Here is a 26,433-nt window from a genome sequence, read left to right on the forward strand (position 1 = left end):
CTCAACAAGATTTCTTCCAGCTTCAAGACACCACAGAACTATATAACTTGACACTCAAAAAAATAAATGACAGGTTGTTTCATCAAATGAATGAAGACTCAGAGTTCCTCCTGAGCTGGTTCTACTTCAAGAATCCCTAATCCAAGATGCTGAAGGTGTTATACAAATTAAAGGATCACTAAATGCAAAAAGGCCCCACACCTTTCAGAAAGTATACCTAAACAACAAGAGTCCTGCAACAAATCCTGTTTTCTCAGAAGAGCAGAATATAAGTTAATTCTCCTGGCTTACATGTAAGAGTTTTCAGCAACATTCATGACTACAAGCTAGTTCCCAGCACACTTCTTCCAACTGCCATAAGCCATGCAAGATGAAACTGAGAATATTCAGGTCCTGCTGTTACCCACTGCAAAAACCATAATGGTTTTATAATAATTTTCATTTTGATTGTTTGGAAAAGGGCCAAACTTGCAGGAAGCTACTCAGAGGGGCAGCTTCACAAGCCACTTTCATGGCCAGTCTTTGCGAATGAAGATTTGGGAAAGGTCTTTACCCTTCGAGCCTGCAGTGGATTTTTTAGGTGAGACCCAGTGTGCGCTGAACTGAGCCCACCCTTTAATCCTAAGGTTCATCTGCCGGGGCCGAGCGAGTTCGGACGGTGGCAGCGAGGTCCTCAGGACGTAGGTTTGTTTAGAGTGACCTTCTCTTAGATGGATGGCCTTACAGGGCTGATGAGCTCCATCTGCCCGGAAGTTCCCTGACCGGGAATCGAACCCGGGTCGTGGCGGTGAGAGTCCTGCACCCTAACCACTAGACCACCAGGGAACCACAAGCCACTTTAAAGCTATTTTTAATACCCTTGAATCCATTTGTGGACCACTTCACACCAGGTCCCCCTCCTTCAAACACTGAATACTAATCTATCATGCCAATGCCTTTGCTTCTCAAAGGTAGCGTACAACCATCCACTTTCTCTCCATGTCATGTGGGAATAGAGCCGGAAAAAGCAGAAGCCAGGAGCTTCTGAAATCATCTCACATTCTTTCATGAAACATCAAAATAACATAATTGTGACATTGGCCACTTGGGATGTTCAAGGAACAGCAGAAGAAAAGGACTAATCTTTTCCCCTGTTCATTCTTCCAGCAAGGACAGGAACTTCATAAGCCAAAGTATATCTGAACTCTTGTGCTAAAAGCCCTATCATTGAGTAATCCATTCAGCACTTGTTCAAATCCAGCTATACTTTCATTTTTTCTGTCAAAATATTTTATTGCATGAAATCATATGTATCTTCCTTCACTGTGTTCTGCTTATTTTCATTTTCTCATCCTACTAAAGGTATTATAAGAAAAAATTGTCTGTATTCATATATATTGTTTGTTTCACGGTTGTACCTAATGTCTGAAAGGACACATACTTTTTCACTTCTCTTGTTCAAGCTGCTTTACACTACATGCTGCTTTTCAAAATTTATCTTCTTTGTAAAGGTTCTTTATCTTTTTAGATTTGCTATATCCTTTCAGATATAGCTCAGCTCAGTCCTGATCATGTGAAGAGGTGAAAGCACCATTTATTTACAAAATCCCTCTGGTAAAGAAGATTCCATCAATTCAAGCCCACCGCCTGACCGCACTCCTCTTTAACCACATAATACGTCTCCTGTGTGCTCACAATTACAGCGCAAATTAGTGAAAACAAATGCTATGCAGGAAGGGTTACAAAATACTGCAAAGCTAAAGCTCTTTCAAAGAGCAGCTTTGTAACAGCAATATACGTGGCAATGTAGGTCTGCAATGGTAATGCTACTAAAACTAGGTTGGACTGGAAGATCGTGTCACCTGCATATGCATTGACCACAGATATATTGATGTGCATAGAAGAACTACCTAAAATTGCCTAGGACAAGGAAACACCAGCAGTTGTGGGTTTTGCCCCCTCCTATCTAGCAAAGTAAGTTCTAATAAAACCAGTCTCTCTCTGTTGCGTCCACATGCAGCACAAGACTGCAGTTTTCTTGTACTCTACAAATGCTTTCCATTTTCCCATCCAATTACTTTCACAGTAAACCAATATTTGACTATTTGCCAGGCACTTCTTACAGTGAACAAAGACTTACTCCCAAGTTTGGATAACTAAAATGAAACACAATTGGTGCATTGTGCTTCACACACTTTAATTAATTTTGATATCATTCAATCACTAAATAAGAGTCTTCTACAACTCTCTGGAATAAGCTACAGGATTAATCATCCTAACTAACTTCATTTTACATGTAGACCTTCTTGTACCCATTTCACAAAACATTTCTGATGTGGAACAGCAAAGGAAATACTATGGAAATCCTACTGATAACTGTTCCCACTGTGAAGACTGGCTATTTTTCCTCCTTTCTAGTCATGCCCTTTTCAAAGCCTAGCACCAGACTTGATGCCTAGCAGACTGATACTTCCACAATTTCACACAGAAGTTTCTTTCGAATGCCTGGAACATTATGTGCTGCTGCCAGTGAACAGTATCTGCTATCAGGGCTTCTTGTAAACACAGCCAAAAATATTCTCATACAAAGAAGTTCCTCTACTATGTATATGCATTTCAAATAACACATCCAGCTTCCCTGTAATAAGGTGACCTGGAATTTTCTTTTTAATTCTTCAGTATCTCTTCTCCTCAACAGACACCTCCAAGCTCTTAGCTTCTATCATCTCACAATAAAAGTTGGGGTTTAAATTAAATTCTAAGATTTAGCAAGTTCCTACTGAAATATTGTCTTGGACAGATATGTTTGCAGCATTGCATTTAATGTTCCAGGCTTTGTACTCTTTCCTGATAAAAAAAATAAGACCTTGGGCATTTCCAGGAACCTCATTGTTCAATTATGGTTAACAGAGCTTGAATTCACAATTCAGGTTGTCAGTTTTCTTTCCAGCTTAATTCTCTACTTTTCAAATTATCAGAAAACCTGATGTCATCATTTTATGCACACATACTTACAATATATCAAACACCTTACCAATAGCACTTGTCTTCATCTTACTGTAAATATGCCCTTACTAGAAAGGTAGAAGAATAAAGAGTTTTTATTACATTATACTAAATAACACACACCTAGACTCAAGAGTATTAATCAATTGCTTATCCTCTTCATGGCAGAAATAAATACAAATCCAACAGTTCAGTGACATTAGTAATGGCCATCATAAATCACAGAAGAGCACAACCCAGTCTTCTTCAATGCTACAAGAATTTTATTTAAGACTTGAACAATTTAAGGTCCACTGATTTTCCAAGCAACTTAGGCAACTTAGTCCTTGCACACGTGAAAAATTGAAGGGTTAAAGAGCCAAAGACACACCACCTGAAGAAGAATTAACTATACTCACATTGCTTGTTCCTTAGCCAAGAAAAACTCATCAGCTGGTGAGCAAGGCAGTGCTCCAAGTGTCACAAAAGCACTTAATTAAGATGGGATGACAATCTTATAAGTTTTGAGATGTGGCAGAATAACATGTTCTTTAAAGCCAGTGCTCCTCCTAGAATAAACATAGAGGGTTGTACCTAAACATGTCTTTTGAGAAGTTTACTTTCCTCAGGTGGTCTTCCACGTTTTCACACTGTTTTGAAACAACTGAAATAGCATCTTGATTCAGCTCCCTTGATTAAAAAAAATGGCAAGTTCTGGATTACAGCAACTACCTCTTCTTATTTGTCTCATCCCTCTTGCACAGATGATGTAGGATGTTCTCTATATTACATCAAGATAGGGGGGGAAAAAAGGTAGAATTCTGCTCTCTCCAAATTAAAAAAAAAAAAAAAGCCTAAAACCTCAAGGCAGACTACACATATGTTACATTATGACCACTCCAAGGTGGCTTGTAAATAGTAAATGCCTATGTCAATATAACTTTTAAAGTTATTTGATCAAACTCAGTAATGTTTATACAAAATCTTAAAACAGTGTTGTGTCACAGTAAGTTCTTACAGACAAGAAAATCCTGCTGAGAAAAAAGCTTTTATGTAAAATTCTTCTTCAGTCTTGGAAGACCTGCAACTTTTAAATCTATTATATTTTATTTCTAATAACATCTATTACATAGACTTTTTGAAAAAACTTGGCTTCCAGAGATGTGGTAGGAATAAATCAAATTTATTCTCCATTGTGGTACAATTATGGCAAATAATTAAACTATGCCTTCTGGTTATTATTTCTGTATGTTTTCAATGGTTTTCATACAAATTGTCCTAAGAGAGTATATAGCAGTATTATCTTGATTTTTCCAAAGTTCAAAAAATCCATGATCTAAGTCTAAGCTAACAAATAGTACTTGGATTTATATCTTTATACCTGTTTTTCGGGTTTTAGGAAAAAAATGCATTGGTATGAAAATCACATAGTTTTCAGTTGTTTGATTTTTTAGATTTATTCCATTAAGTTTCTTTTTGTTATTCAATGTAGTTCTCCAAAAAAATAAAACTAGACGGACTTTACGTTATCATTGACAAAGTCTCTCAAATACTGAATATTTTAGAAAATATTTCAAGATTTTTAAAAAAATATTGAAGAAAAACATAAAATAAAAATGTAATCTATTTAGGATTGGCAGCATTGTTATTATGCAATTATGGGTCTAAAATGCTAGTTGCCATAACAACTTGTAACAGCTCTATATCCATTATAAATCTTTTGCTCCCTCTTGATATGTATGCTTATTTTTAACCCTGACTTCCTCCTGATGCACTTTTTGCTAGGCAACCTCATTAGCTAAACTCCTATTGTGTCAGATTGGCAGATAAAATTGCAGGCATTCCCACCACCAAACAAACATATTATCTTCATGCAAGCTGCCAGATGTGCCATATAACTTGTAAATTTGGGTTTGCACCTCCTTTAATTATGTTCTCTTCTCTTGGATAGCAAAAACTCTCCAAATTCTCTATCCTTTAATAAAGTGCCTAAAGACTCGAAATTGCTATATCGTGCCAGTTAAGGGCACAATACACTGCAATTAATGCATACACTTAATACAATATGGCAAGTCATAAACCTCAAACTTGAAAAACATTAAAATAAAATTATACCTGCCTTCTGCAATTTTACAGAATTGTAATATCTCCAAGTAGATTAAATCTTTGGAAATTAATTATCTTGCAGCTATATTTTGGTTAAAAAAAAAAAAAAACTTAGACAAAGCTTGAGAAAAATTTGAACAGATCTACTCTTCCCTCCTCTCTCTCCCTCATAAATCTCCAACATTGACATGAATGCTACTTATTTGTAGAATTTTCATTATAATGAAAAGCCATAACAGGAATAAAACTGTCTGTGTTGCCCTAGGAAACTGTATATAAATTAACACTACCAACATGAGAAATCCATCAGAAAAATCATGCTAAAATTGATATTATAAAAAAAAAAAAAGTAGCATAAGATGAAGATGTGCTCAAGTTAAACTTAGTGTGAGCAACAGTGCCAGTATCAGATGGGAAAAATAACACAGGAATCATAATAGCTGTGCAACGTTTAAAAAGGGAATGTTTTTTCCAATTAATGTCTAGATTTGTTCCCAACAGAATTGTAGACAAAACCAAACCTGTTGCCACATATATAGAACAAAAAAATAAAAGAGCTGGACAGTACTTTCAGAGCTACAAAGTTCCTTCATCTTGCTGTTCAGAAGCCGGAAATCTTAATAAAATTATTTCACAGTTACAGAAACTAAGAAACCCAAAGATTCCAGAGAAAAAGAGAAAGTTGAGGTTGGAAGGAACCTCCAGAGGTGATCTGGTTCAAACTTCCTGCTAAAGCAGGGTCACCTAGAGCCACCTGCCCAGGACTGTGTGTTTCTGCATATCTCCAAGGATGGAGACTCCACAGTCTCCCTGGACAACCTGTGCCAGTGCTCAATCACCCTCTCAGTAAAGAAGTGTTTCCTGTTGTTCAGAGGGAACCTCCTGTGTATCAGTTTGCGCCCATTGACTCCTATCCTGTCACTGGGTATGAGTGAAAAGAGCCTGGCTCAGTTTCCTTTACACTCTCCCCACAGGTATTCAAATACATTGATAAGATTTTCCAATTTCCTAGTTCGCTGATGTGCAAGACTATACATTTGGTCAGATTCAGAGAAAAGTGGCACCATGTTAGTGTCAGAGCCTACCACATGAAAGAAAGCCCACAACTGAAAATGAAGCATCATGTAAGAACTGTATATTTAATTAGGTCTTCAAGAGAAAAAAATCCTTGTGTAAAGGAACTGTTAAGATATCTGCTTTCAGTAAAAACATCTAATTATTTTCATTGGTGATCTAGCCTTTTATTTCATTCAGATGTAGAAGATTGGCTGTCATCTTATGAAGCCCAAAGCATCAAAAAACCAGGCCTTCACCACATCAATTTTACCAGAACAAAATTTGAGCCAGAAAGCCATTCCATGTCTCTCCTCCTTCCTTATGATAGGACCTCAAATTACAAATCAAACACATTGGACCTAAATTTTGCTCTATAACATGGCAATATTAACTCTTTTTATGCTCTGGCTTGTAAAGCAACAGGAACAATTCTCTAACACTATATGTTAAGTCAATCTTCTGTAAATAAAAACTAAACAAATCATCTTGCAAACTCTGGGTCATTTTACATACTCCTTATATACATTTACATGTTCCAACATAGCTACCTACTCACGGAGGGTTTAGTCTTCAGGATTTCTTTTCAGAAGAATTAATTTAGTGAATAACTTCTTGATTATATTTCAAAGGTCAATTAAGAATTCTGCAAATGGCTCGCATCTCATCAAATTGAGAGAAGATTAAAACTCAAGTCATTAATTTTTTTTGATAAGCAGTGCAAATATATATGAAAAATGCTAGTACTTTTGCGTCAGGCTTCCTTAGTGCATCATTTAGTCTCATTTAGCATATAGAACGGTACTTGGGGAAGGGAAAGAACTGAAGGGACTAGTAGAATCCTTAAGATCTCGTGCATATGTATTATCATAAGCAAACAAACTGATTGTGAAGCACTGAAGTCATGTTGCTGCAGCTTTAGATGTCCTTTCATTGTATAACCTTGTTCCTATATACGCAAGGGTAGCTAAAAGCATTTCAGGAGAGTGGGAGAGGGATGGAGAAAAGTCAGAGCAAAAAGAGGAAGCGACAGTTAGGAAATGACAAAGTACAAAATCAGTGTTTTTAATCATTTCAGGCAATGAAATAAAATTTCAACTATCTCTAGTTCTAATTAACATGTAAGGTCAAAGACAAATATCATTACATGTAATTTTTCTTTCCATTATAAATTTCACCCAAGTACAAAGGCATTAGAGAAGCATACAAATTACTGTAGGTTTTCAAAAATTTTAAAATTAATTTTCTTATTTAACACAAGAAACATTCACTATCCTATTCAACTCTAAGAAATTAGTACATGCATTTCAAGTTCAGATCTTTGATCAAAGTTTGTTTTTCCAAGATCTATAGCATTTTAAATCTTACAGAAAACTGATATGCTGATGACATTACAGAACAAAGACTTTGCCATGGTAAATGATGAATTAAAAGCAACTTTTGGTTTATGTTTAGCATAAAACATTCCCTAAGTGATCTGAGGGCAGACTAGTATAGTAGCTGAGTTTAGTAATGCAATATACAGAAATGTTGTGGCCCACATGAAAAAATACTTGTATTTTAGATTAGATCATGCCTTTTTTTATTTATCGAACTTTATTTCAATATATATACTCCTAAACAAAACTACAAAATATTTATGAAACCTCCAAATAATTCAAATTTTAAGTCCATCAGCTTATGATCTTTTACTTATGTCAATAAATTTCCTTGACTACAATTTTCAGTTTTATATTAATTCTGGATTTTCTTTTTCTGTGTTGCTGTACAGTCTGACTTAGAATTTTAAAAACAAGTAAACCACCAGACAAAGAGTTTGTAGTCCCATATTTACAGTTTATATTTGGAGGAAGGGTGGAAGGACATAACAGATCTTATTTTCAGCTGACACTTAAGTTTTTGTTCCTTTAATTTAGTTTTGTTGAGTGTAACTCCCACATACCCCAAAAAGATTTCAGTACATTTCTAACAAGTCATGTTGAGTCTCAAAGTGAAGGAAGACAAACAGATCATGGGGATTCAACACCCTCCACAACCCCAAAAAAGCTTCTATACAACTTAGGGATGGTTGTTTTCATAATTGTTCATCTGCAATTGGACTAACACAATGACCAAAATAAGAAAATTACATTCTATAATAATCTCTTCTGCAAACACATTGCAGTATACTGAGCAGTTATCTAAAGGACTGTCAGTAGGTAAATTCTAAAAACCTTTATGCAAATCTTTAGAATTGTAATTTTCTACAGTATTCTGAAAGTATCATAAGTTTCAGTTATACACGATTCTGGCTTGCATAATTTAATTTTCTTTTAGTCCAGGACACAAATTATTTTCTTCATTATTTTTACAATTAAACTATTTTTTTCTTGCTTCAATTAACTTTCTAAGTAAAAACTCAATGCAGCACACCTGAATAAAATAGAAAACAATATTATGTACTCCACACTTGAACAACATTAAGACTTATAGTAAATAAAGATCATTCATCTGTTAAATTCAGTACCTATTCATTATGGCAACCATCCATCACATTACATCTCCCTCCAGTTCAGTCAAATACTATTGAATTAAAAGTGAATGTTGAATAATTACTTTCTGATTCCCCATTTACAGTCTTAAAACAGGAAATTTGATTCCCTGTAGACCTCAAATTTTTATTAAGAAAAAAATTGAGTAAAGCTTCAACTTTACCTTTTCAGATGTTGCTGTAGAAATGTTAGATCCTAAATGAGTGATAACACAGTTTACTTGGGGAACAATTGTAAATTCTATCATACCTAGGATTTGAGTTAAGGACCAAAGACATGGAGCAGATGGAATGCAAGAGATAAACATTTACATGCAAATATCTTTGTTAACAGGAAACATTTTAAGAGAAGCTATCAAAGCACATGGAAGATAAGTGTTCATCTATTTAAGTTAGATATATTCAAAAGTTTCCCCCACTAGCAAAGTCACCTTAAGTCTGCAAGCAATCCAGAAATAGCCAGCACGACTCAAAAAAGAACAGCAAAGATTTTTTCCCAGTTGCCTTTTCAGAAGTCGATAAGGAGCACAGCACAGATCTGTATGAATACTGCTTCCCTCCTCTTAATGGTGTCACTGTTTATTGCTCAAGTTAAGCAGAAAACACTGAATACTGTATTGAGACTGTATTGTTCTCTCCCCCCAAAGCTACTACTTCTGATTTACTCATGGAAAAGCTAAAACACTCACTAACCCCTAATTTTTACATGCTTTCTTGTAACCAATTAGCTGACACTGGGAGGACTACCTAAGGTATCTGGTCAAATCTCCGGCTTAACAGAGGCCTGCTCAGTAAATACACACCTGTCACAGCTGTCACAATGGCAAAGGAAATACTTGTTTTGCTCCTCTGTCTTAAAAAGGATGAAATTACAAAATATTGCTACCTCTAAAACAAGCTCTATATAGTACATGAAGGTCCACAACCAAGTGTGGCTTGGGTGTCTTTGTATATGATGTTTCTTTATGAAAATCTTATTGAAGTATTCCTTAAATGTATCCACTTATATAAACAATATGTAATAATATACAAATAATGCAGGCGCCCCGAGGAGGCATTCATATATCTCTCCAGCAGTGCTGTGACCTCCCTCAACTAAGCATCACACCTGCAGTGGCCAGCTACATTGGACTGAGGAGAAAGAGAGGCAGAAGAAATATACAGTTTCAAGATATATATGGTTTCAAGAGTGACCACACCCACGGCATTAAGCCCCAGTTTCACTCTTCAGACCCGCTTGCTGATGCACAGAGCAGGTGGGGTCATCCCTGGAGACCTCAAACCTGAATGGGGCTTGGAGCAAAAGGAATCTGACTCAGTGAGGTGGGGAAGGAATATGGAGGATGCAGTTGGTTTTAGGAGATGGGACAGGTTAGCAGACTGGAGGAGCTCTGGGCTGGTGAGGGCTGATTCTGGTCTAGGGAAGTGGTGCTGAACTCTTGGCCACACCGTAATTTCCAAACTTGCAAATCTGACAATTTTGGTAATTCCTGGCACAGATGTTTAAATGCTGCCACATTCCGAGTATATAAAAATTAATAATTAAATAAATCTTTCCACTGAGCAACTTCCTGGAAACTGAATAAACTACATTCCTCCCAAGAGAGACAAGGACAGGCCTAGCTTGCCTTCTAGGTTTGCCTAGGTTTGCCTTCTAGCTTGTTACTCATTTCACACCTTCACAGCACACATCTATGCAATCACTTCTCCACTTCAGACTGAAAAGACAGTTCTCATTTCAGATTTCACATGTGGAAACTAATAAATACATAAACAAGTCACAAAATCAAGATCAGAAGTAGACCAATTACAGTCACTGAAAACTAAAAAGTGACAAAATAAGCAACAAAAGAATTTAAATAAATACAAATTGTTTTAATGTTATCTTCCCTCACTGAGGAAAGAAAATAGGGCTGAGGAAATTTTATATCACTTCTGCTTACAATCACTAGACACAATGTCTTTGATGGCCATCCTCATAAGAGCTGAAATTTCTTTCAGATTGACTCAAGAGACTGTCACTCTTCAGTCTCACCAAGAGGCACTTTCCAAATCCTTAACCTTGCTCACTGCTCCTCTGCTCTTTCCCATTTCTCAGTATCTGGTTTTGAAACGGACAACATCACAAGGGCAAATGCTCACTACAGATCCAATTACATCTGCCCACCAACAATTTATACTCCAACTGCATGTGACTGTGACTCCTGGGATTTTTTGAGTCATTGCTTTTCAAGCTGCAGTTCCACAAATAGATATAGTCATAAATGGCTGACTGAACACAAGTACCAAAACAAATAGTACTCTGTGAATAAAACAGTACCTTCATAAAACAAACAACAAAACCAAAATCTACTTATGCTACCACCTTTAAGCCTCATCCATCCCATGATATTGCTCTGCTGACAATATCATATCAACTGCCTCCCAAGCAAATGATTTTAAATAGAACGAAAAGTTTTGGATGGTTTTTAGTCTTCAAAAAAAAAAAAAACCTAGCTCACACAATGGCAACATCACATCAACAAACTCACAAACATTTAAAAGAGAAAAGTACAACAATTTGGAATAATTTACAGTCTTAAAGAACAAAAAATCTAGCTCATCTTAAATTACTTGAAAAAGTCTTGAATCAAGGGTTTGATACAAAAGGTCCTGCATGGACGTTACCCTGTCCTACAGATTTAACAAGTGTTTTTTTGTCAGCAGTTACCATCTGATATTCCAATCAGAGAAATGGGAGACGGGAATTTCTCCAATGGGAGAAAAAAATACCTTATTACCCAAAGACGGTACATTATTAACTGCGTAAGGATTATTGCCCCATGCCTACTCCTGAGCAGAACTCTCAGCTCCCTCACATCTGTACTACCATTGCCTAATTCCAATTTGTGCCAAAACCCACATCATTTTCCATCTTGTCCAACTCATTAGTCTGTTCTTCTGTTTAGTTTTGATCACCTTAATTTTCTAGTCCTTACTTTATATTAATTCTTAATCAACATCTTCATATACCTGCTTTCATGAAGACAAATGGTTCAGGTCAGAAGACACCTTTGGAGGCCATTCTAGTCCAGCACAATGCTCAAGTCAGGCTTAACTACACAGCAGGCCTATCATGCCTCTAGGTATCTCCTCTGATTTTACTACACATAAAAAAAAAAAATCTAGCCAAAATTTTCCATATTCCAACTTGTGTTCACTACCCTCATCTCACGACTGTGAAAGAAGTGTACAGCTCCACCTTTTCTCTATCTTCCAATCAGACAGTTCTAGACAACAGTCTCCTCTGAGCCTTCTCTTCTCCAGCTTGAACGTGCCTAGCTCTCATAGTCTCTCCTTGAATGTCCTGTGATCCAGTCCCTGACCATCTTGGTAGTCCTTTGTTGGACTCATTCCTGTATGCCTATACCTCTTTTGTATTGGGGAGCTCAAAACCAGGCACATCGTTCCAGATACGTCTCACCAGTGCCGAACAGTAGGAAAGGATCACCTACCGCATACTGCAGCAGGGTAACAAGGGGCTGTTAGCCATCCCTGCTGCAAAGATGCATCGCTGGCTCGTGGTCCACCAGGACTGCCCGGTTCTGCAAAGCCATTGTCCCTATATGGCCCCAGCATGTGCTAGTGCATGTGCTAGTGTATCCTACTCAGGGCCGGGACTTTCCATCTCCTGTTCTTAATCTTCATGAAGTTACTGTGAGTCCCTTTCTGCAATCTGTCCATGACCCTACAAGCACAGCCCTGCTCTACAAGCATACTGAAGACAGTAAACTGACCCAGCTTTGAGTCTGGGAGTCCAACCAATTTTCCACTCATCATCTATTTGCAGAGCTCATATATCACCAGTTTTTGAGAGACATAAGCTATGAAAGACTGGGTTAAAGCCTAGTAAAGCCAAGATATGTGACATATTCTACCTCGTTCACCTTGTATCACAGAAAGCAGTGAAACTCATCAGGTATGATTTGTTTTTTTCAAACCCATGTTGGCTGTTCCCATCAACTCTTTTCTTGACCTTCATGTGTTTGGAAACTTTCTATTATTATCTGCTCAATCATCTTCCCAGGGGAAGGCTGCAAAACAGCCTGTAGTTCTCTGTATCCTTTTTCCAATTCATGTTGAGAATGGATGTGACACAACGTTTTTACAGTCCTCTGAAGCCTCCCCCAAGTGCCACGATCTTTCGAAGACAGCAGAAAGCAGCCTCACAGTCAATATCAGCAAGCTCTTAGATGCATTCCAGCTGGTCCCACAGACTAGTGCATATCCAAGTGGTTAAGTGATCCCTAACCCAGTCCACATTTCCTGCAGCTACAGCCTCACTTCCCAGACCATGAAAGGTTTGGGGATAAGCCTTACTTGTGAAAACTGAAGCAAAGAAGGGATCAAGTACATCCACTTTCCCTTGTCCCTAGGTCCCCAGTCTCTTTGAGCAATGGACCCACCCTCTCCTTAGCCTCCCTCTTGCTGCCAGTGTACTTATAGAGGAAACGTTTCATGTTGTACTCCAGCTCCCTTGCTAGCTTCAATTTCAGATGAGCTTTGGCTTTCCTGACTCCATCTCTATATAAGCAGACAATGTCTCCATATCCTCCCAAGCAGCCTCTCTGTGCTTCTGTGTCTGTACACTCTTGTGCACAAGCTCTGTTCATCCATGATGGCTTTCTGCCATACCTGCTTAACTCTCTGCACGAGGCAGTCCCCTGTGCTCCAAGGGGCTGTCCTTGATCAACCAGCTCTCCTAAACCCCTTTGCCCTTCAGGGCACCTCCCAATGGGATCCTGTGAAGCAAGTCCCTGAACAGGTCAAAATCCGGTTTTCAGAAATCTTAAGTTTGTAATTCTGCTGTCAGTCCTGGTGACTCCTTTCAGGATCTGAAATTTAAGACTCATCATTATGTCAGCTGATGCTGCCCTCAATCATACTCAAAAAGTTCTTCCTTGTTTGTAAATGTAACACCTCTCAGAGTCTGATTGCAAGGCTTTCTTTCACCAGCTGCATAAAGAGGGCTTTGTCTATCTCCTGCTCTCGATGGGCTTTAGTAGATACTCATGGCAATATCACCTGTGCTGATTTATGCTCTGATCCTTACCCATAAGCTATGTACTGTTTTGTAGCTTTGCTTCTTTCACCCTCCTCTAATCAAAATCTTCGTATAAATTCTACATGAATATTACATGAATATAATTTATATATAAACTATATATGTAAGATAAATTGTGTGACTTATGAACAACATAAATTTTATACAAATGTAAGTAAATTTACATAGCAATTTTAAGAAGTTTTTTATCTTTTCATACTAGATAAGCTAGTCAGATTGCAAAATTTATTTATTCTAGAGGAAATAATCAGATTTTTTTTGTCTAAGAAGTTCACTGTACACTTTTACCCGTGACTGCTTTAAGCTATGGTATACAGACCTTTTCACTGAACAGGCTGCATTTGCTTGGTGCAGCAGTTCTCTTCATGCAGTCACCAGCTCCCAAGTACCAATTTTTTGATTGGTGATAACCTCATTGTCCTTATACACTTAACAAAGTCCAGTGGAAAATGTTTTGCAACAATGTGCTATCTATACTCAAAAGTATGTACCTGTCAGAAAGCTCCAAAGAAGCTACTCACATGGTTGTCCACAGTTCCATACATCCACACAAGATGCATATATCCATCGTCTGACTCATAAGATGAAAAGATTTTGGTTGATCAGATAAGATCCACTACAAAGGTATTAGCAGGACCCTAAAATGAAAAACTTGGGTCTTTCCATCCAGGGTGGAAATTAGATTATACTTATTGCAAAACTCAAAACACAAACTTCTGCTTACAGCTTAGAGGCAGCATGACCTAACAACTCCCTACCTGCCTCTCCTCTTCTTTTTATGCCTCTCCTCCTTCCAGATCCTTCATTCCCTTGTGCTGCTCACTCTGATGCTTGTCAGACCTTTCAATGAGTCAACTGAATTCACTAAGCCAGATGAATCCAGAAAAACAACAACATTTTCTCTGGGATAATGAGTTATATCAGCTCTTGGTAAGCTCTAATGACTAAAGCTAACAAAGGAAGCTAGCTGAAACATGAAGGCAAGGGAGGAGAGGGAGAAAAGATGAGTAGAATAATCCCTTTACTCAATAGTAAGATATTAGGCTGACTCACTGTGACCTATGAAGCTGCAGCCTAATTGGAAACTTATATTGTCCTAATGTCTACCTGCAACTGCAGTCTAATTAGAAACCAGAGCTGTTACTTCCAGTCTGGAGGAATGTGATAAGAGACCACCTATAAAGCCTGGAGCCAAAGCAACCTGCTCCCAAGCACTGTAATCAACAGACGCAGGAGCACAGGAAGCCATCTCTACTGCTGGAACACAGGACACTCACTACTGGCATTGCAAATACCACTCAGCTGCAAGTTTTCCCTATTTCTTTCAAGAAAGTCCACAAGTTTGGAGATTTCAAAGCGATCCATAAGCCTGGCACACAGAGGAGAAGCTGATGGAAGGTAAAGGCTAGGCTACCAGACAGCAGCTGTAACAGAGGAAAAATTCATGACAACTTCGCTTTGAATGCCATGTGCTTGCTGATCCCTCATTCATGGAAATTAGTTAACAGAACACAAATGCATAAGAAACATGCTTAGTTCATACTGTTTGTTGACTTTCTCTAAAGTAGTACGGTATATCTGATTTATGTTTATACAAGGCTAGGTTTTCAGAGCTGAAACCAGTTTGATCCAAAATAGAGTAAATAGCTGTCAAATCCTGAGAATTGTTCTTTCAAAAGACAGAAGAACACAAGGAATTTTTTTGGGGGGAGGGTGTGCATGTGTGTTTGTTTGGGTTTATTTAACTTCAAAATATTGAAGCCTCAATGAAGTACTGATATTATTTTGATTTTGAGTCATCTGAGAAGATTGAAACTTTTTTCTTAGGTTGTGGTGAACTAATGATCTTAATCATACCTCCCATACAAAGTAGGGTCCTGATAGCAGACAAGTGGTTTTCCAAGTCTGGTAGGACAGGTGTAAAACGTTCAGTGAAAAAGTAGACAAACGTTCTCATAGCCCTCTGGTAGAATATTTGCCTTCTGCATACTTTTCAACCACTGCACACACTCTGCTACAAGCAATCTATTTTCAAGCCTTGACAGGAACTCCTGTTCTTTCTCCTTATATTTTGTTAACTTGACCTGGGTAGAGTATCACTGTGTCTGTCCTGCTGTTGTGGATGGCAGGGGGAATGAATCTTTATTTTTGAGCTAGCTGGCAACACCTAGCTTTGTCCATGTAAGCAAGGTTCATCACCCTCTGCAGAAGACAGGCTTATACCAGGCTCTCATCTATAACTCATCATACCTGGCCCAGCTGTGCTCTGGAGCTCTGCTGACAACCACTGTCCACATGATGTTCCTTTCTTCAGTTTCTGCTATTGGAAATACTAAAATGGACATTCTGTGTCCACCCAAGAGATGTTATTTATAGTATAACACCTTGGGCACAGCATATGGATGGTGGACATAAGGAGATACTTGGGGACACAAGCACAGCTGCAAGTGCATTAGAAGACTGTTCCACTTGGGAAGCAATAAACTTGAGGCAATGTGGCCACTACCTAAATATCCAAAGTTCTGACCATCTAGACCCAGGTTTCTTCTCATAAGAAACTCAGTGGCTTCCTCCAACAACAGGCCCTGAAGCAACCAGAACGTGTGTTAGGTCTGTAATGAAAACAGGCTCAAGCTTATATAGGGAAGTGAGAGCAAACCAAACTGACACTGTGAGCATACGAACAGAAAAGAGGGGATGAGAAGACCTGCATATAATTTCCCACATGACACATAGGCTGCCCTGTAGAACACCCATCATCTCCCTTTGGACACACGCAAGTGCTGGCCCGCTCCCAGAGCGTGGTTGGCTCCCCAGGAAAGTGGTCACAGCACCAAGTCTGACATAGCTCAAGAGGCATTTGGATGATACTCTCAGGCACATGATGTGAGTCTTGGGGATGGTCCTGTGCAGAGCTAAGGGTTGGACTCGATGATTTTTGTGGGTCCCTTCCAGCTCAGCATATTCTGTGACATATTTCCAACTTGTACCTCCCTCAGGAAAGAAGTTTGAGGTTTCAAACACCTGTAGGAAAACTCAACTTCTTACTAAGTATTATAAAACACAGGCATTGCCTTCACCAGGTAGGATGACAGAACTTTTGATGGCTAGGCTGCCTGAGCCCCCGACATGGCTGACAGCTCCAGTAAATGGCTTCTTGAAGGAGAGAAGAATCTTTGAAGAGGAGGTAGGGTAAGGAGCAGGAGTGGAGGGGGCAATATGTTTATTTCTTTTCCAAGATAGACACTATGTAAAATGACAAACAAATTAAAAATATATTATCTAATTCAAGTTTTCTTGCTTGCTAATTTTAACTACAGTTTAAATTTGATAAAACTCCACTCACCTTTGGACAGAAGCAACATGTTTTGGAATGAAATAATATATTGCATTTTTAAAGTAATATTTTTCTAGTGGATCTTGTCCTTTGTGGATTTAATTTCTGAATAATATTCTAAAATCTACCCTAAAACATACCTAAACAACACTACTCTTTCAATTCCAGGCAGAGACAGGACTTGGGGGGAGGGGGTGGAAGGACAGCTTTGAATGTCACTGTATGTGTGGCAGCAACATTACCCATGCTAATGATTAAGCAAGATTCAGAAACAAACACAAACATCACATACAAGGCAAAGGAAAGCAACACAACTGAATCTGTTCCTGTATATGACACAAACTTGTTCCTTCTTTAACAAGCACCACCTAAGCAACTGCCTCTTCACAGCCTACATGCTTGGAAATCAGGTTTGTGTAACCCTCAATAGAACAGATTTGCCTTTTCAAAGTATTTCTATGTAGAAAGGTGGTACAGGGAACAAGGGGTGGGGGAAGAGTGGCAGGGAAGAAGGAAGAAAAAAGAGCTGAAACGAGCCTTACTAACTAGCTTGATAACAACAATTTAAGTAATGATAGAAATGCCCAAATTAAATATTTTACTGTTTTCTGAATATGATTGTTTCATTAGCTCACCACAACCTAAGAAAAAATTTGAATTTTCTCAGTAGACTCAAAATCTGTTCTATAAAATAATAGTTTTATTACTACTGCAGCTGTAGTCACCATTAACAAACATCAATGACTGCTGCATCAGCACAGACCTGCCACAAACGCACAAGGGAACATAAACTACATGCTGAGCAGCAAAAGGGTTGGAGCTCAGAAATCAATATTTAAGCAGATCGGAAAATTTCGGGCACTGTATGTGAAAAACGTGGAGGAAAGCATCACTTCCCTTTGGGTTTTTTTGCTATTATGCGGCTTACTGAATTTCACCTCATCCTAAAGGTTTTCTGTTTGTTTGTACAGGCATTGCTTCTTCTGTTGTTGGGATTGTCACTGCTCAGGTTATTGATTTGTAGGTAATTCAGATATTAGTTTTCAGTTGTATAATAGGTCCTGTACTAAAAGTGGGATTGGGAATGCCCTTACTCTACAGTGAATTCAAAGTATCTCACAGCTTCACTTCCACTAAGAGGCTTCATCTCTGATGTGACGAAAGTCAGAAGTTAACACGAGGAAGGAGAATTCGTCTCTCAGATTGCGAGGCACCCACACACAAAGGGTTACCACAGCACCTGCTCACAGAAAGACATGGCATTTCCTTCTGAAGCTTGCTGCTTCAGAAATAATAATCTGCATTAGCAACCACTGTACATTACTCATTTTATTACAGAGCTTTTTTCCATCTTGTCTGAACATCACTTTTTATACACCATGGTGTGGGTTTTTTTTCACTCTCTTCCCCAAATAGTTCCCGGGTGCTGTTTTTATTTACCCTCTTCCAAACAGTAAAGCTATTTTACTTTTTTCCTCTACTCCTAACCTGGCTTGTTCTATATCTCCTACATGACAAGCTGTAGTTATATTATTGCTTGAATCTGGCATGCATTGGACTGTTAAAAATTGGACACAGGTGAGTGGGAGTGAAAAGAAGAGCAATAAGGTTTCCAGTCAGGGCAACTTACAGAAATGTCAAAGCTAAAGAATAGGAGCATATGTGGATAGGGACAGAGAAGGACACCTACACTTGCATCAAACTGAAGCCGCCATGTAAACATAAAGTAAGTTCATATACACTAGTTATCTGATTTTTATATTTTCTATCAAAGGGTTCAGCCAAAGGTTGCCAAACAGAGGGTTCAAAATCACCAGATGCGCTGACCCTATGCCTTGCTCTTGGGGGCGTGAGTTGTGCCCATGCTCTGAGCCAAATGAAGCCATGTGAGAAGCAGCAGTACTTTAACTGGGGTATGATGCTCCACTACACTCCAAAATAGCCCAGAAAACTTGAAGGCAAGGCAAACTACTGTTACCTTCAGAAGAAAAAAATAAATATATTTCTATACACACACACAAGCAGGCTGAGAGAGAAAATGATGGTTGGACAATGGCAGAACAGGCAGATATGCTCAAAAGCTGGCTTGCTCTTCTCCATGCAGGCAAACAGGAACCAAACAGGCACTACTCCTCGCTGTGCTTTGGACTTCTAGCCTTGCACATTCTGAATGCCTCTAAATGCCTCAAATAATCTGGAACACCTCCCAGGCTACCAAGGTGCTATTCAAACCTTGTGTTCCCTTCAATTCTGAAAGGCCAGCACAGCATCATTTTGCTTTTTGTTCACCCTTCGCAATGCTACCAAAACAGCAGTTCCCGGTAATGCCTCTTACTGACATTCACAATTGCTGAAGCAGCAGCTGATTTCATATGAGCAATGAAACACTTCCACTTTACAGCCCAGGCTCCTGAAAAAGAGTGGCAAGCATTGACCAGAACTGGTCATTTCTTCCCGCTGACAGTGCTGACCAATACCATTTGAACATCTTAAGATACAAATATCAGAAGCTAGAAAGCTGCACCACTCAACAGAAGGCTGTGTCACAAGCAAGAATACTATTATGAATGCTCTCATGGTACCAGGATGGCAAAGGTGAATTTGTCCAAGTTTAACCTACTACTCTGAAACTCTATCTATAGCAAACAGACTTCTCACCTTGCTTTAATTTAGTAGTCCAGATTCAGAATAATATACCAATTTACTTCAAATATTGAACCAGGAAAAAAAAATAGAAGAAACAAAGAAAAAGAACAAACAGTTTCTCAGAAGGCAGCATTTTATACAGCTTCTATTGGATGGAAGAGCAGAAGCTGAACAAAATATTATTACAACTTAGAAGAGGAAAAGAAAAAACCAAACCAACCAAATATAACTCTAGATAAACAGGTAAAACAGCTGGCCTTGAAGGTGAAATAATTTTGTGCAAATCAGCAAGAAATCTTTTTTCAAATGTTCCATCTTTTATCACCCAAATGAAAAAGAATAAATCCATCTGTGCCAATGCATGAAAAACCAGCATATATGTTACTCATATGTGAAAGTCACTTCTATTACTACAAAAACTTTATTTTTACTAACCCCATGCCTAAATTTCTTGATCAAGATATGGTTTATCTAAATGTACAAAAGCACTAATACACTGTGTAGTAGCTATAAAGCCTTCCCTGCACCCCTCCTCTCTTCACTTTATACCAAGTGAAGTATACTTGAGAACAACAGGGAATCTGGAATTAGTCAATAGATTGATAGTGCACTATATTGAATGAGCCAAATAGCATCAGGATGTTTACACGTGTTCTTTGGGTAGACATTAATTGCACTGGACTAACAAGGTAGGTGTCCTTTTGTTAAAGATGCTACTAGCAAATAATACAGACAAAAAACCAACCACAAGGCTTACTGATCAAGAAAAACAGTAAAATATGTTTTTCTGATTAAGGAAGTAGTTCAAATAAATTCAACTCTGCAGTACATTGACAAGTTAAACAGGAAATAAATATCAGTCAACTTTTTGGGCAAAGGAGTATATGAAGACTCAGATGTCTAAGGAAAAAAAAAATCTCTCAGTCACCTTAAATAAAACAAATAAACAAAAAAGAAGAAGAGACAACCAGAATTTTTTACCAGCCCCAAACACAGACTCTAGCTTTTGCAATTAATTTCATAATGTAACAACCCAGATAAACTTTCAATGATCAAATTCTAAAACCACTACCTTCCTGAATTGTATTTGCCAATCTATGGATTAGTCAACAAATTTTCTTGCACACAGTCTCTGATCTTTACCAACATGCAAGTCATAGAGCAGCAAAATCTTGAAAATACAGTTCCAACTGCTCCATGGACTGGTAAACTCTGTTTGCCTGTCTATTAAAATAGAGACCCAGAAAGCATTCTGTTTAAACTTCGCTCTTCTGTAGCGCAAAACAGCAAACTGATGCATCATGTGTGGAACAGCATCACAGTGGAAGAGCTCAGTAACCTGGGACATGGTGAGGGTTCTCCTGCTGATGAGCTCCCAATCTTTTCCATGCCTCAAGAAACACACTATTTTCACCAGACACTGGTTTCCAGTTAGCTTTTGTCTGACTGTACCCATACACATCCACATAATTCATATTTATTCATGAGTTGGTGGATTCATTTTTACAGGAAAAAAAATTCAGGTTTAAGTGAAGTAAAAGGCCAAAAGTCTCATCTATATAACCTTTACATTACAGCTTTCCTTTCTGAGTTACATTCATATGAAATCTATATTAAAACACAAAATTCGTGACCTTCTGGTTCCCCTTTCTCATTTATACATTTTATAAACACTTACACTGGTCTGTGCTGAAATTCATTTTGGGTCATGTGGGTGACACAGAAGTTATTTCCTTTCTGTACAAGGCAGAATTTAAATAGAGCACAACTGACCTTTTAGATCACAATAAATACTCAAAACTATTTGTACAGGAACATTAAAGTTCCATGTAAATCTGAGGGTGTAATTTTCATATTTCTTTCAGGCACCCCAGAGGTTTACACAACCCCTATACCCACCTATGCAACCAGCTCCCAAGGTCTTCATCATCTATACGAGCATAAATCTTTTTACAGCTGCACAGTGAACTAACTGGGCTAATGAACTGACCTATGCTGCATACTCCTTTTTTTCCCTGGGTTATTATTTTCAATAATCCACGTGAGTTCACAACCACATGCACAACAGAGAAACTGGGAGAAGGAAGAAACATGAAAATGCCTCTGGGAATGACAGGATGTGGTAATGAGCAGTCAGACATTCTACCCAAAAACCATAAAAAAGAAATTACCATGAAGTGTGGCCTAAGGTTACTTGTCAACATACTTCCTCCGATCTCCAGTACCTTTCACTGTATACATTCTCGATTCTGAAACAACTGTGCAGTCTTCTACCAGGGACCCCTAGACATCAGCCTAAACCAGAATATATAATGTTTTACTTTTCAGGACTGTTTTGTTTCTTTTCCTTTTTCTCAGAGTAGTGAATTTAGTCTTATTCTTTAATATGGCAGCATGTAAGGTCATGTGTAATTTCTGCAAAGTAGAAAATTATTTCTGCAATATTCTTCACTGTAAATAAAGTTTGCATTTGCAAAACACCATAATACTAAGGAATATCTTTCAAGACTTAAACTGTTCCCCTTTAGTCATGCTAGATGACAAGTGCACCTAAGAACTTTTCCTCACTCCTGGTAATTTAGTTTCCTCAGATTTCTAGAAAACCAATTAAAAAAAAAATAGCACACATCCAGTTCAGGCACATTATCCATCTGAGAGATCAGAAACAAGATGTCCATCTCAGCATGTCAGTACTGTCCACTGTAATTTAGACATTCTTCAAAATGCATTGGTAACCAGGAGGGTAATAGTCCTCACATTAAAAAAGTCCTTCATTAAGTGGTTCCTCATCATACAGCCTATTACAGGCTCTCATGCCCTGACCTTGCATAACCTCAGAAAAATGTTGCTTTTAACAGGCAAACCAAACTGAGTAAATAAACTATCTTCTCTATCTAAGGGTAAAACCATCAGTAAACATATTAATAATATGGATAAAATCCCCCTTTGCACATCCCCAGTGGTATAAGAAAGCACTATTATTTCCTTTGTCTTCTGCAAAATTAAGTTATCCGCGCACCATGAGTAATCCCCTAAAATAACTTAAAAATATCCATAAACAAAATTGGATTTCATCTTAATAGCATTCTCTAATTTCTATCTTGTATAGTATAATGTATAAAAATCATATGCATGAAAACATAATACATGCTTTAAAGGGTTAGCTTCAATATCTGGAAAATGTTCTATTTTAGAGGTACAAAGACCACCAGTTAAATGCTTGGACTTCATTTTTGTCATCATGTCTATAAAAATGTAACATTTGGTTACCAACCTTGCCTCACACAAAATGCAAATCCACAGTTGTGGAACCACTTCCACATAGGGAACAACTCAATCATCTTGGACCATTCGAGCTTGAACGATGCCCGCAGAAGGGTGTGTTTTTTATTTAAAAGGTATTTAAACAAATCTGAATGGGTTGGAGAAGACAGTTAGTACTCAGTTTTGCTCACTTCCTTCCAAGAAGCCAACATGCATCAAACAGAAGTCATGTGCAAGTTCAAAACAAGTAAGAAGAGCTGCATCTCCCCATGTTTCATAACAAAACCTGGCACTCTGTTTTATGACACAGCAGATACAAGAAGGCTTCAAGGAAACCATACACAGTAAGACAAAACTGATAGGACATTGAGAATATCACTTATAAAGCCTGTTTCTAGTTGAGAACATTCCTAAATGCCAAACAGTTGGGAAGTAGGAGAGCAGTCAGGGCATGATCAGTACTCACTTGTCCTACCTTTGCACTCTCCCTAGGCAACTGCTAATGACTATACTCAAAAGCAGCAGACCTTTAGCTTGATCTAGCATGGTTACTTTTATATGCTCTTAGAAAGCTAATGTTGGACATCAGGTGGTTTCCAAGGTCTTAGTAAGTAATCCAAAGGTTTTATAGTGTAAGTTGCAGTTCAGACAATTTACAAGTTGGTATTTAAAGCTGTACACAAGCACCTGCTCTGAGTGTTCATTTTATTTTGAAATTAATCACTATGTACTACATTTATTTTTCCCGTAACAGAAGATAAGTGGCTTTTGCCTCAGCTCACAACTTGAGAAATACCATGTAGGTCAGTCTAAAAAAAAATCTGAAGTTGCATTAATTACTCAGAGGTAATTACACTTGCTTTTCCAATAGCATTTACTATTGCTACATCTGCAAAATGTTTTCCATTAGGACAAGTCTTCATATTTTCATAGCACTCTGAAACACATGCCATTAGGTCTGAAATTTCCAATGATTTATCATCTCTCTCCAAAGCACAACATTGATTTAAACCACTATCCCTCCTTGAATCAAAAGTAAAACATTAGCACTTGTCAATTTAGCACTTGCTAAAACATCAACAATTTTCATTTTTTTCCCTTTTCCTATTTTCTTTTATATGTCCTTTTCTCTCTCACACTGTTTTTATTCTGGGGTCTTTTGTTGTTTGGGTTTGGGGTTTTTTAATAAGACTTTCTGAATGTACTGAAGACTGAAAATTGACATTTGAAAATTGAGTATAATCCTTTATAACTACAATGTTTCTGTGTGAATCTGGTAAAGTTAGAGCCCTGAAAACAGCATACTCACTGTAGTGGTATTATCTTTCTATCACAGTGGCAAAACAGTGCTCCTCCCAAGACTAATCTATACCAGAAGCCCCCATTGCATTGTATTCCAAAGAGATGTAAAAGACAAAGGCTCCAAACACTACAAAGGGTGTCCATGGAGGGAACACCAGCACATGCATTAAGGAGCTTTGTGCCTAGCTGAAGTATTATAGAGCCTGAAAGGAAGAGGTGCAAAGAAAACAGTCCCTACTCATGGACTTCAGTTTCTTTGCAGCTTAGTTTTTCTGGGTACCCCTTTCTTTCTCTGTTCTCATTCAGTGACTGAAAAAGTGGTCCCTAGAAGATTCCTGGCTTCTACAGGTTATAAAACACAGCATTTTTCAAAGTGAAAAAGCAGTAGTTTAATTTTACCTATATCTATAATGCTATACCTATAATTTCACCTGTGTGGACCTTCATTCCACATCTTATTCTACTTGGATAACTTCTTCATGAGCAGTAGAATCCTTTTGAACTTAAAGTTTCAACAGTAATCAGGAAGCGTCAGCAATGTTAAAACACTGCACAGCAGATGACTGCACACACTTATTTCCCTTCTGCTTTTGCCTGAACCTCTTGCTGTTCCACTTCCTGCAGACCCACTGAAGGAATTCAGCACTCATTTTAGAACCGTGTTACCTTTTTAGACTTAATTTAAAGCCATGCTATTTCAAACACAAATGAACTTAAATATTTAGATATGGCATAGATCTTCAGAATCTGGGAACTGTGAACTTCTTAAAGGCAGCTTGCCAGATGAGACTGCTCAGTTTTAGTCTGGATCTCAGATACCAAAGACCAAACTTATCAACAGTGGTACAAGAAATCTAGCATTCTAACCAGAGAAAAAAAAATAATCATCAGAGCTTCTTCCATATCTGTTTTGGACTATCTCTGAAACACTCCATTATTCTGCTAGATTTTATTGAGTACCCACAATTCTCACAGATGTGAAAAAAGAACTTCCTCTGAAAGAGTTCACATGCTACACTCTGAGAAAAAGAATCTGTAGCAGAACTGAACAGAAACCACATGCCAGAGAGCACTGTGTCATTTAACTCTGAAAACTGCCTAAGGATGACAGGTATGTTATTTGGGATAAGCAAGAAGAAACTATCTTGTCATTTAGATTCATTCAAATTACAATTCCTCAAATTGCTCTTCTTCCTATACAAGGTGTGTCTAAGGACTGAGAATACCAAATTACTTTTTTTTTTACAAAATGGTGCTTCCATCACAATTAAGATACCTCCAACCTTTAGAAAAACCATGTAGGCTCTGAAAAATGCAACCTGAAAAGTAACTAATTTCAGCCTTCCCAGCGGAGATACTGTTTTGATTTTTTTAATATAAGACCATCATAAATGCTGAGGCTTCAGGCTTTAAATTTATTCTTGCTTATGCAAACCTGAAGCACCAAGAAGACCATTAAATAAGTGCGGGTCTTGTTCAGTGAACATATTTTGCAAGATATTGGGCATGGTAACAGCTGTTGTCACTGGAGTATCAGTGACTCCAAAGCAGGGAGAACCCACCTAGTCAGCAGCTAAGAAGTAAAATTTCATAGAACAACCACCATTAATAATACACAACAATACATAAAAAACAGGGGAAGGAATGGTGCAGAGATGATGTTACTTCTATGTGGCAACATTTCCCACCCCTTCTCCACACGTACCTCACTTCACAAAACCTTTTAGATACAAATAAAATAGCCATGACCTTTTTTCCTCCTCTGTATGATTAATTACTTAATGTATTATTAATTGGAAAATGTAGCTGAATTTCAAATGCTTTCATTCTCTCAGCATATCATGCTGTCTGGGAAGCGCCGATTAAGCTGTTCATCAAAGGTGAGCAGGCAAGGTCATGTAGACTGCACCTCTTCAGTTATTCATTACCTGTCCTAAATAGTAATTAACAACAGCAATATTTCCATAAATCAAAGCTTTTCTGATTACCTCCAGATGATAAGGGTTGGGGGAAGGGAAGAAAGGAAAAGTGTATTCCTTTTTCCTGCATTTCTTCTAATGCTTACCTGAATAATTAAATTGATATCTTAGCTGTCATATAAAAAGCAGAGTTTGACTGTGCATCAAT

General features: G+C 37.9%; 1 protein-coding gene across 5 annotated transcripts in view; it reads right to left on the reverse strand.

The window, feature by feature from the left end:
* Positions 1–26,433, reverse strand: part of PTPRK (protein tyrosine phosphatase, receptor type K) — a 397,810-nt gene that overhangs the window by 284,911 nt on the left and 86,466 nt on the right. The gene's annotated exons all lie outside the window — the stretch shown is intronic.

The sequence above is a fragment of the Lepidothrix coronata genome, unplaced genomic scaffold (assembly GCF_001604755.1).
Source record: "Lepidothrix coronata isolate B3197 unplaced genomic scaffold, Lepidothrix_coronata-1.0 Scaffold5, whole genome shotgun sequence".
In the NCBI taxonomy this organism is placed as follows: domain Eukaryota; kingdom Metazoa; phylum Chordata; class Aves; order Passeriformes; family Pipridae; genus Lepidothrix; species Lepidothrix coronata.